Source organism: Camellia sinensis, chromosome 4, assembly GCF_055761805.1.
Source record: "Camellia sinensis isolate YWXY chromosome 4, ASM5576180v1, whole genome shotgun sequence".
Lineage (NCBI taxonomy): Eukaryota > Viridiplantae > Streptophyta > Magnoliopsida > Ericales > Theaceae > Camellia > Camellia sinensis.
Window position 1 is genome coordinate 43,188,513 of NC_138964.1, and position 9,973 is coordinate 43,198,485.

Here is a 9,973-nt window from a genome sequence, read left to right on the forward strand (position 1 = left end):
CTATGACCGTGAGACTTGAACCGAGCAGGAAGAACTTGTCCGGCTGCTCGGTATCAATCCGCACTTCAACCAATTCTTCAACAGCCTTATCCTCGGCCTTGGTGCCCACATCATCCAAGACACCCTGGTCCTCCAGTCCCTCGATCATTTGAACGAATCCTTTGGCAGCCCGGCTTCCGTTGACCGCCACGAAGCACTGCTTGGACATGATCTGATCGCCCCAAATCTCCTCGATTGCCCCCATAGCCGAGGGGAATCTCATTACTTGGTGAAAAGTTGATGCCACGGCTTGCATGGCGTGTAGCCATCCCCTTCCAAGGATAAGGTTGTACGTCGAAGGCACTTGCAGCACCCAGAACTCAACTTGCTTGACCACAGATCCCGCTTTGACCGGCAGGATTATCTTTCCCAAAGGCCACTCCGGTTGCGAGTTGAATCCAACCAATGGCGAAGTAGCCGGAGCCAAGTCTGTCTCTCGGAGTTTGAGCTGCTTGAACGCATCATAATACATGATCTCGACCGAGCTTCCCTGATCGATCAAGATCCGTCTAACATCAAATTCTTTGACGCGTAGTGTTACTACTAGAGCATCGTTGTGCGGCGTCTGGATGCGCTCTAAATCCCTTGAGGTGAAACTGATCACATCCTTTTCTTCAGTCTTCCCCCTTTTTATGGCAGGCTGTACCGACAAAACTTCCCTCATATGTTCTGCCTTCTTGATCATGCCCCGAAGTTCGCAAACACGCTCTGGTTCCACAATGCCGTGGATGACATTAATAACTCCCTGTGGTGGTGCGTCTCGGTCATCCTGTCCCCTGGGATCGATCGGAGCTTGATTCGGCTTCACGCCGCCATCAATGTAAAGGTCTAGATGCCCGGCTGCGACCAGCTCTTCTAAGTGTTGCCTCAAAGGCAAACAATCCTCAGTCCGGTGGCCTCTCTCCCGATGGAACGTGCAACGATAGCGCGGATTATAGCCCTTTTGTCCATCACCCAACTTAGCAGGAAATCGGACATACTCCTCGTCTCGGATTTCACTAAGTATGCGATAGATTGGAATCTTGAAGACCGTGGTTATGCCAGTCCTTGCCTTCATCCTCCTGTTCACATCCGCTACATCATCGCGGGGGTAGTCATCCCGGTCATTACGACGTCCTCTACCCCGGTTCTTACGATTCAAACCACGGTCCGATTCCTCTGTTCGGTCACCTGAGCGACTGGACTCTTGCCCAACTGCATGCACTTTGCCTGCTGTCTTCTTGTCTGCTGCTACTGGAGTAGCCTTCACGGTAGAGACTGACGCGTCATCCTCTACTCGGATGTGCTCATTAATGCGCTGCATGAGCTGGCCCATGGAGGTCGGCTGGTGCATGGTAAGCGAGTCCCGCAGTCTATGTCCGACCGGGAGACCACGCTTGTATTGTGTGATTGCAAGGTTGACCGGGCAGTCTAAGATCTCGTTGAAGGTTTCCCAGTACCTTGAGTTGTATACCTTCAGTGTGTCGCACGGTTCCATCTTGACACTTAGCAAGTGATCGACTTCCTTTGGTGTTTTTGTGTTGGTTTTGAAGCGCGTAACAAACGCCTCAGCCAACTGGTGCCACCTTTGTATGCTCCCTTCAGGAAACCGCTCGAACCACTTTAAGCCCAGCTCACCCAAACTTGACGGGAAGATTAGGCACATAAGTCCGTCATTGCGCCTATGTCCGGCCATGACCTGTCGGAAGTGGCTCACATGCATGTATGGATCGGTTTTTCCGTCATAAAGTGTGAACTTAGGCTGGTGGAAGCCTGCCGGAAGCGGTGTTGTTTCTATATCCAGGGAAAATGGGGTGGCGCTCAGCTTGGCCAAGTCCGTATCCTCAAAGAGCGGCACTGCTTGGCGGGGTGGAGGCATTCCGACCTCCTCACTGGCGTGTACCCCATAAGATAACCGCTGGAGCGCCGGTATTCTCTGTGCTTCGCGCCGGCCCGCTCCTTTAAGACCACCCGTAAATCTTCTGACTGAGCAGAGTAAGAGTACCTCGACGTCGTCTCCGGACATGAGGGTTTGTAGGTGCTGTCTTGTGCGCTAGACTTCCCTGCACCCACGTCAGAATCACCAACCTGGTAGCTTCTGGTAATGGATATTGACTGAGTATGTCGCTGACTCTGACCGCCTGAACGGTGGGATGGGGTGCGCTCACTGTGGTCTCCCACTCCAACTACACCCTTCCCTTTGACATGCCGCTTGAGATCTTCCATCTCCGCCGCCATTCGCCGGATGACAGCATCTTGATCCCTCAACTTGCTTTCCAGTCGCCTGGCGTGCGAATCTCTCCTCCGCCGGTGACCGTCTGGACTCCTTGAATGTCCGTGACTTCGTCTGCGCTTGTCCCGCGCGTCTCCAGACTGTCCGCCAGTGGGCGTTCCCAAGTCAGCCATTGGGTGGACAGCAGGAGGGCCCTCTCTCCTTCGGGTATACTCCGGGGTGGCTCCGTTGATGGCGGACAACGGAAACTCATCGTTGTTCGCCATGGACGGCGATCAGATGAACCTGGAAGACAAGGTTTTGTCTGTCAATGTTCCCACAGACGGCGCCAATTGTATGGGGAGCAAATATTCCGGCAAGCCCGTATTCCTTTCTTCCGAGCTCCGTCGGTGTCCGATCACCTGCGAGCAAGTAACGGTGAGCTACCCGGCGGTGTGTGGCCGGAAAAACCCTCCGACGGTCAAGTTAGCACACACCTTAGGATGGATAGAGAGAAGGGAGAGAGTGTTTGAGTGTGAGAAATCCTTACAGAGATGTTCGTGTGTGCAGTATGTACCCTCTGCGCCCCACATCCACTCCCAGTCAGCTCCTGACACGTGGCTCCGCTATCCCATTTGTCAGCATAAACCATGCCAATCATCACCTAATCCCAACTGCCTGTCATCACAGCTGGAGCTCGGCAGCCGAGCTGCCCTATGCGTTGTTGCGCAGTGCCGTGCTTCATACCCAAGCACTTCCCTGGCAAAGTCCAAGGGGAGACCGGGCTCGGCGGCATCTCGGCAACGCCTAGCCCGAAGCACCCCGTGGCCAGCTTTCATGCCGGTCAAACGGTAACCTCGGCCAACCGCGCCTTTCCGGGCGCCGGTCACTCGGCTTGTCTGGTTTCGGCTAACTTCGGACCGAGCACCCTGGCCCGACCGAGCACTGCCTTACCGAGCTGCTTCTTTACGGTCTGGGGCGGGACGCACTCGGCCCAAGTTCTGCCCGGCCCAAGTTCTGGCAGCCCTTCTCTAGGCGAACAGCCGATCATCCCGGCCCAATGCACTGCTGGGCTCTCAACCTGCTCGGTCGCTACCTCGGCCCAACTCCAGATCATAAATCACCCTCTCACAAATAATGTTGTAATTCATAACTACTTACGCTTGTATTCTGATATATTTTTTTAGTTTTTATTGTTGAAAAAATATTTAATCTTCCATCCCGAGATGAGGCTGATGTAGTACGTAGATGGTCTATTTACAATTACAACATCCTTATATTCTTGAAATAATTTTTTGAGTGTTTCAATAATATGATCAAATTGTTTTTTTGATCAAACAAAATAAGTTGTAAAAAAGTTTGTAAACTAGTATCTTTACACTTATAATCAACTACGATGGTTAAACTTAAAATATGAAGCAATGGATTAAAATATTTATCAATTTTTTTTTATTGTAGCAATTGTTGTTTAAATTGTGAAATTAATTAAATAGATTTATGAAGAAATCAAAATTATATACCAAAAACATATACTGATAATTACAACTAAATTTCAACAGAAATACACAAAACAATAAAATGATAAAGAAACCAAACCGAAGCCTACACGGTAGCAGTTTCCTTAAAACAGATTTCGCCGTCTCACGGGTTGAGTGCTTGAGGAATCCCAGCGTCTGTCTCCCAAGATACGACGGTCAAAAACCAGCTACGGCAGAAGCACTCTCTATCTAGCTTAGCAAACAAAAACAGTGGCAGCACTCTCTCACAGTAGGAATTTTCTGGCAAACTGACTAAAGAATTGAAGAAACAATTTCTGTGTTAGAGACTTGACAGGAGGGTCTCAATTTATATATGTATAGGGGAGAGAGGAGAAGCCTCCAGCCTTTATGGCTGGTCACTAATGCACCATTAACCTCTGCAATAAAGGCAGGAGTTACAAACCCCATTAATGCACTATTAAACTCTGCAATAAAGGCAGGAGTTACAAACTCCATTAATGCATTATTAAACTCTGCAATAAAGGCAGAAGTTACAAACCCCATTAACTCTTTCATTTGGCTATACTATTTGTGGTGGGTGTATCAAAATTTGGTTGTACCCAGAGAAGGCGTCCATGAAGTTGAGCATTTGATGACCGGCTGCGGCGTTGCTTTCATGGCGGCTTCCGAAGCTGAAGGACAAACAGATTCTCCGAAGAGGTCAGTTGAGAATATCACTGATGATGAATCCTCGAAGAGTGATCATGAAGAGCCCTTGTTTGTGTTCGTCTTGAGTTCCCGGAGGTCTCGGTCGCGCGCCTTGCCTCAGGATCTCTCAACTCGACCGTGTTGTGTCTGGTTTTGCAATCACTTTCTTGAGGAATTCATCATCTTTCTGTTTCTGCTTGATTTCATCAATGGTTGCCAGCTCGGCTGTAATAGCGGCCGGCCAAAGATGCAATTGACCAAAAAAAGATAGCCGACCGGCCATCTATAGTGCCGACCGGCCAAATATTTGGCCGGTGGCCACAAAACACAGCCGTGGAGCGAGCTTTGAGTGGTGTGTCTGTTGGCTCGAGCGAGCATTCTTGCGCTCGAGTGTGCGTCTGCATCTAGTTTGGACCTGAAGGTTGTGTTTCTTGGCCGGTTTGCAGAATGCACATCTTCTTGTTGCTCGGCGTTTGCTTGTATTTTGCGATTCAAAATTGGTGATCAATTAGCTCAAGGGGGAGTATGTGGCAAGAAACGACCGTAGAGGGCTTCATTTTGATCCGAAAGGTTTGGAATTTGGATCACTTTGAGTTCGGTCTCCTTCTCCATTTGAGCTCTAACTTCGAGGTAGGGATATCCTACTCCTCCTTAGAGCGCCGGCACCCTTTGAGTCTCCCGCCGGCGAGCCCGCTCCTTCAAGACTGCCCGTAAGTCCTCTGAGCGAGCAGAAGCCAGGGTCCTTCTCAGTACTCACGCTAACAAGCATGGTTTCATTCATTAAAGGCTTAGCATGCCTCTCCTTTTCTCAAATTGATCAAATTTTTGCAAAACTCGAGGAATTCCTTCCTCTTCGTTCGGGTAGGGTGAGTAATAGGTCCACGAGGGGGTTAGCTGTTAGAAAGGAAGGTGATAGTAGTAAAAAGGGGGCTAGGGAATTAAAGAATTTAGCAAGTTCAGTGAATTACGAGAGGAGAAGTGGGCCGCTATCGTCCGAAAGGTAAATGCTCAATTTTTCAGGTGGGTAATTATATGACATAACCGACAAGACCGTGTTAATCACCATTGTCGGAGGCTCTATTTTAGGATCCGCAGTGCAGACGAAAATGTCCACAGCTGGTAATTTTTCCCCGTAACTAAATCGTGAACAGATCTTTCTACGCCTAACAGATATAAACACAACAATGCAACACACACACATGCATTTTAATTCAAGATTCAACTAAATTTCTAATTAGGCCACTCTGTTCACTGACAGGGGGAACACCGTTGGGCTATTTCTGCTGAGTGCCCTGGTAAACCTCTCGCAGGTTAGTCAGTAAGAGAAAGTTTAGTGGAGATGGTTCTAAACAAAGCGATAACAATGGCAATAAGAAGTTCAAAAGAAAATGCTATAATTGTGGCAAGACCGGACATCGAGCTGCGGGCGGGTCCAAACCGAACCGCAAACCATCCTAAACCGAACCGCGGACACCCCTACCTCATTCCTTCCCTGGTTTTAGGCCTCAAAACCACATTCCTGCCACTGAAAATCCACTGGATTTTAGTGGCTAAAAGGCCAAACCAAGACTACCTCGAAGGCCTGTGTGCTTGGATTGCATTCAAAATTCGCAAGATACAAAAGACGACGCATTCGAAAACGTCTCCGAAATATTGTAGGTGAATACACTGGATTTACAGCAAAATAATCTACAAATAATGGAAGTTCATTCAAGAAACCACTATACCTTAACGATCTATTTGGGAATTAAATAAAAAAGGAAGTTGAATTGAAAAATAACTTAAATAAAATTTTGGAGACATTCAGAATAATATGTTTTATTCAATAAATCATAAGTACATGCTATACAACAACTAAAAATAAAAATAAAAATAAAATAATACATCAAAATTATGACTTCCATTTTTATTCGAGTTTCTTTTCTATTCAACTTCCTTTTTTTATTTAATTTCCAAATAGATCGTTAAGGTATATTGGTTTCTTGAATGAACTTCCATTTTTCCACAACATCCACTAATAAGCACTCCTCTCTCTCATGAGGTTGTTGGGATGCTTGGAAAACATTAAGTTTCACTTGCATGTTGCCAAATGAAACTTCCATAACCCAACGGGGATGTCACTATTTTATCTAAATATATTCAAATTATGGAAACATGTGCCTATATCTAGTCTAATTAGTGACAAAGTCAGAATTTCGATTTTTTATTTTATAGTATTGGTTATGCGAGCATACTACCCTCATTTAATGTCAAGGAAAAAATTTGTGTCCAAGGCTCCTTCAATGGGACTTATCATTTCTAAATAGATCGTTAAGATACAGTGGTATCCGGAATGAACTTACATTGTTAATTTTATACAACTTCCATTTTTGTTTTTATGAACTTCCATTTTTATTTATAAGTCCTATTATCAAACCGGCTTCGTTTAGCGTATAAGTCCAATTATCAAACTGGTTTCGCGAAAGCGTATAAGTCCAATTATAAAACCGGCTTCAGCCGTACCAAAACAATAGCCAAAACACCCAAATTAAGGTACCAAAAAAGGGAGACATGCAAGCACATACATGGATCCTTAAGCTAGGCGATTGGCCATTACTCTGTGGATAATCCAGGGTGGAAAAATAGGGCTGAATACCATACTTGCTGCACAGTTCTCGGTAGACACCGCTCATGTTTGTTTTTGAAAATGATTTGAAATTGCCACTCGCAAGTGGGCTAAAGTGCGGATTTGCCAGCCTCAAGTGGGCTTAAAATATGATTTCGCCACCTTTTTGGCCACTTCTTCCCAGTCCAATTCCTGGCCTGTATTGGAGCTTATTCATGAAATAGATTGATTGCGTGCTAACATACATGCCCTCAACCATTGCCAAGATGCTCTGTATTGCCTGGGCCTCGTCTGGAGTAAACCCTGAAAGGAATACATCCTCCTCGCCATCTCATCACCTCTTGTTCTCACCATCTGATTAGACTTGCATTATACTTTATACAAAAGATTCACAGGTATGCATATACTAAAGAGCATACATATTCAAATAATCGAGTCAAGTTCAAAATGGCTCAATTTCTGATTTTGAATTCTAAAAGACAGAATCTTTTACAGAATAAAACACTACACCAAGCAAAACAAGAAACTAGTAAGCCAAAAAATGTGGCCCAAAGACCAAGAAAACCAGTTTCCCGACCAGAAAACCGGCTGGCAGGGACAAAAGTGGTTTCCAAGGAGAAATCTGGTCAGTGAAGAAGCACTGAAGAAAATCCTCGTCCAGGAAGGGGATGAAGAACGCTTCTTTTTTCTCGGCTCGGGCTTAGCTGTGCTTCAACGGCGGGATGTTCATGCGGTTTGCATGGATCTGACATTTGTGGCATCGCCGAACAAAGCCGATACAATCCTCCTCCATGGTGGACCAGTAGTAACCCAGCTTCGTGGTTCTCTTATTCCATCTCAGTTTTGCATCAAAATGGAGGCATTTCTCGTCCAAAATCTCACAACTTGGATTGCTACCTTAGACGGCTCGGAAAAGTTTTAAAAATGGAACTTCAATCCAGAAACCACTATACCTTAACGATCTATTTGGAAATTAAATAAAAAAGGAAGTTGAATAGAAAAGTAAATTGAATAAAAATGGAAGTTGAATAAAAATAAAAATGAATGTTGCCCCATTTTTGACCGTCCTCAAGACTTGGACGTCACCGGTGGGGACACTCGGTGATCATCCATGTTCGTGTTCGTTTTGAGTTCCCGGAGGCCTTGGTTGCGCGCCTTGCCTCAGGATCTCTCAACTTGTTCGTCTTGAAACTCCATACTACTTTCACAACTCTACACTCAAATCGTAACTAAATTCATAACAAAAAAATTAAAATATTTAAAAATATTTTTATAAAATAGAGTTTAAATTTATTTTTATATTAGATCATGTTAGATATTCAATTTTATTTAGTTGTGAAAAACTCAATTTAATATTTAATTCAATAATGATTAGTTCTGGTAATTTATGTAATGGTTTATATAAAATTATGCCCATTCATTCATGTCAAAACGGCCTTCGGCCCATCCATTCCTGTCAAAACGGCCTTCGGCCCATTCATTCATGTCAAAACGTTTCAGACCTGGGTTCAGTCTAAGTCCATTTCTATTACCCCAGATCTTATCTGAGAGTTGTTAGGCATAGACCATGTCTTTCTAACTGAACAAAATAAGTTGACTTACTACAAGCTTAATCAAAGGAAGATTCGTGCTGAACTTTACCAAGATTTGACAGATATTGATCCAAATGACCTTCAACCCAATCAAATTGGTCAAAGATTTGTAAGGACTCCTCAGTTTTCGGTCCCTCTATCATTTGGATGAAGCCCTTGGCAGCTAGGCTCCTGTTTACTGTCACGAAGCATTGCTTCAACATGACTTCATAAGGACTCCTTTGCAGGTCATTATTAAGCCTAAATTGAAGCCCTGGAAGTCTTCGTTCCAATGGTGGCAGCCGTACATCAAAATTCCAAGTGTGAAAGAAGATATGCGGGCATTTGCTTTTGTTATTAACATGTAATACTTTTGTAAGAAACTACTCTGATGAATAGAAGAATGCATGTTTGCGTGAACATTCATCCATCATTTTGGCATCTTTGGCCACTGTTTTGGGGTGTGGCTAGGGCCTCCCATTTTAGCCTAAGTCCACTTTTGTATATGGTTGCATGCTTGACTTGTTACCGGCAATTGAATGAAAATGGAAGTTGAATGAAAAAAAAAGGATAAATAAAAACGCAAGTTGAGTTATGAAACCACTGTACCTTAATATAGCGATCCCAGTTGTCCCTTTACTGTTCTGTTGTATAGCATCCTTGCCGTAATGTTCTTTCTACTCAATTTTCACCATCGGTATTGCCTTATTTCTCAATCGTCTCACTTGTCTATCGATGATGCGTATCGGTTCTGCAAATTTGTAATACAATTTAGTAGTTTGAGAAGAAAGTTGTGACTAAAATCAAAGTCTTCTACGTTCTACCAACAAAACTCGGAGAATCAGTTCTGTAACCCAAACCTCTCTCTGAAATAATCAAAACCGGAGCGGTGGTCAATCTAACTTTCAGCTCTTGAAATGACTTTTCACAAGTCTCACTCCATACAAACTTGGCCACTTCAGGAGCGTCTGGTTCTAGACAGACGCAGGGATTTCAACCAGCTCAGTCTGTGCAGGCCTCGAGGGCCAATCCGGGGGCTTCGTCGTCCCAGTCAGTGTAGTAGTCGTATGCTCCGAGGGGTGAGCAAGTAGATCAGGGGCCTATGGGATGTGCTGCGAAAGTTTAGAGTCCTCTAGCACAAGGGACTTTTCAAAAAAGATGTGCTGCAAAAGTTTAGAGTCCTCCAGCACAAGGGACTTTCCGAGAAGGTGTAGTGTTGAATGCAGTGTGGGGAAGTAGTGTATCAATGTAGTGTCTTTAATGTAGTGTATTCAGATCAGTATGAAGCATATTACAGTTGAAATACTGAAGTTCAGTTCTAATATAACAAAATTGTTCTTCATTTAGAGGCTTGGTAAAAATGTCAACTAATTGACGATTT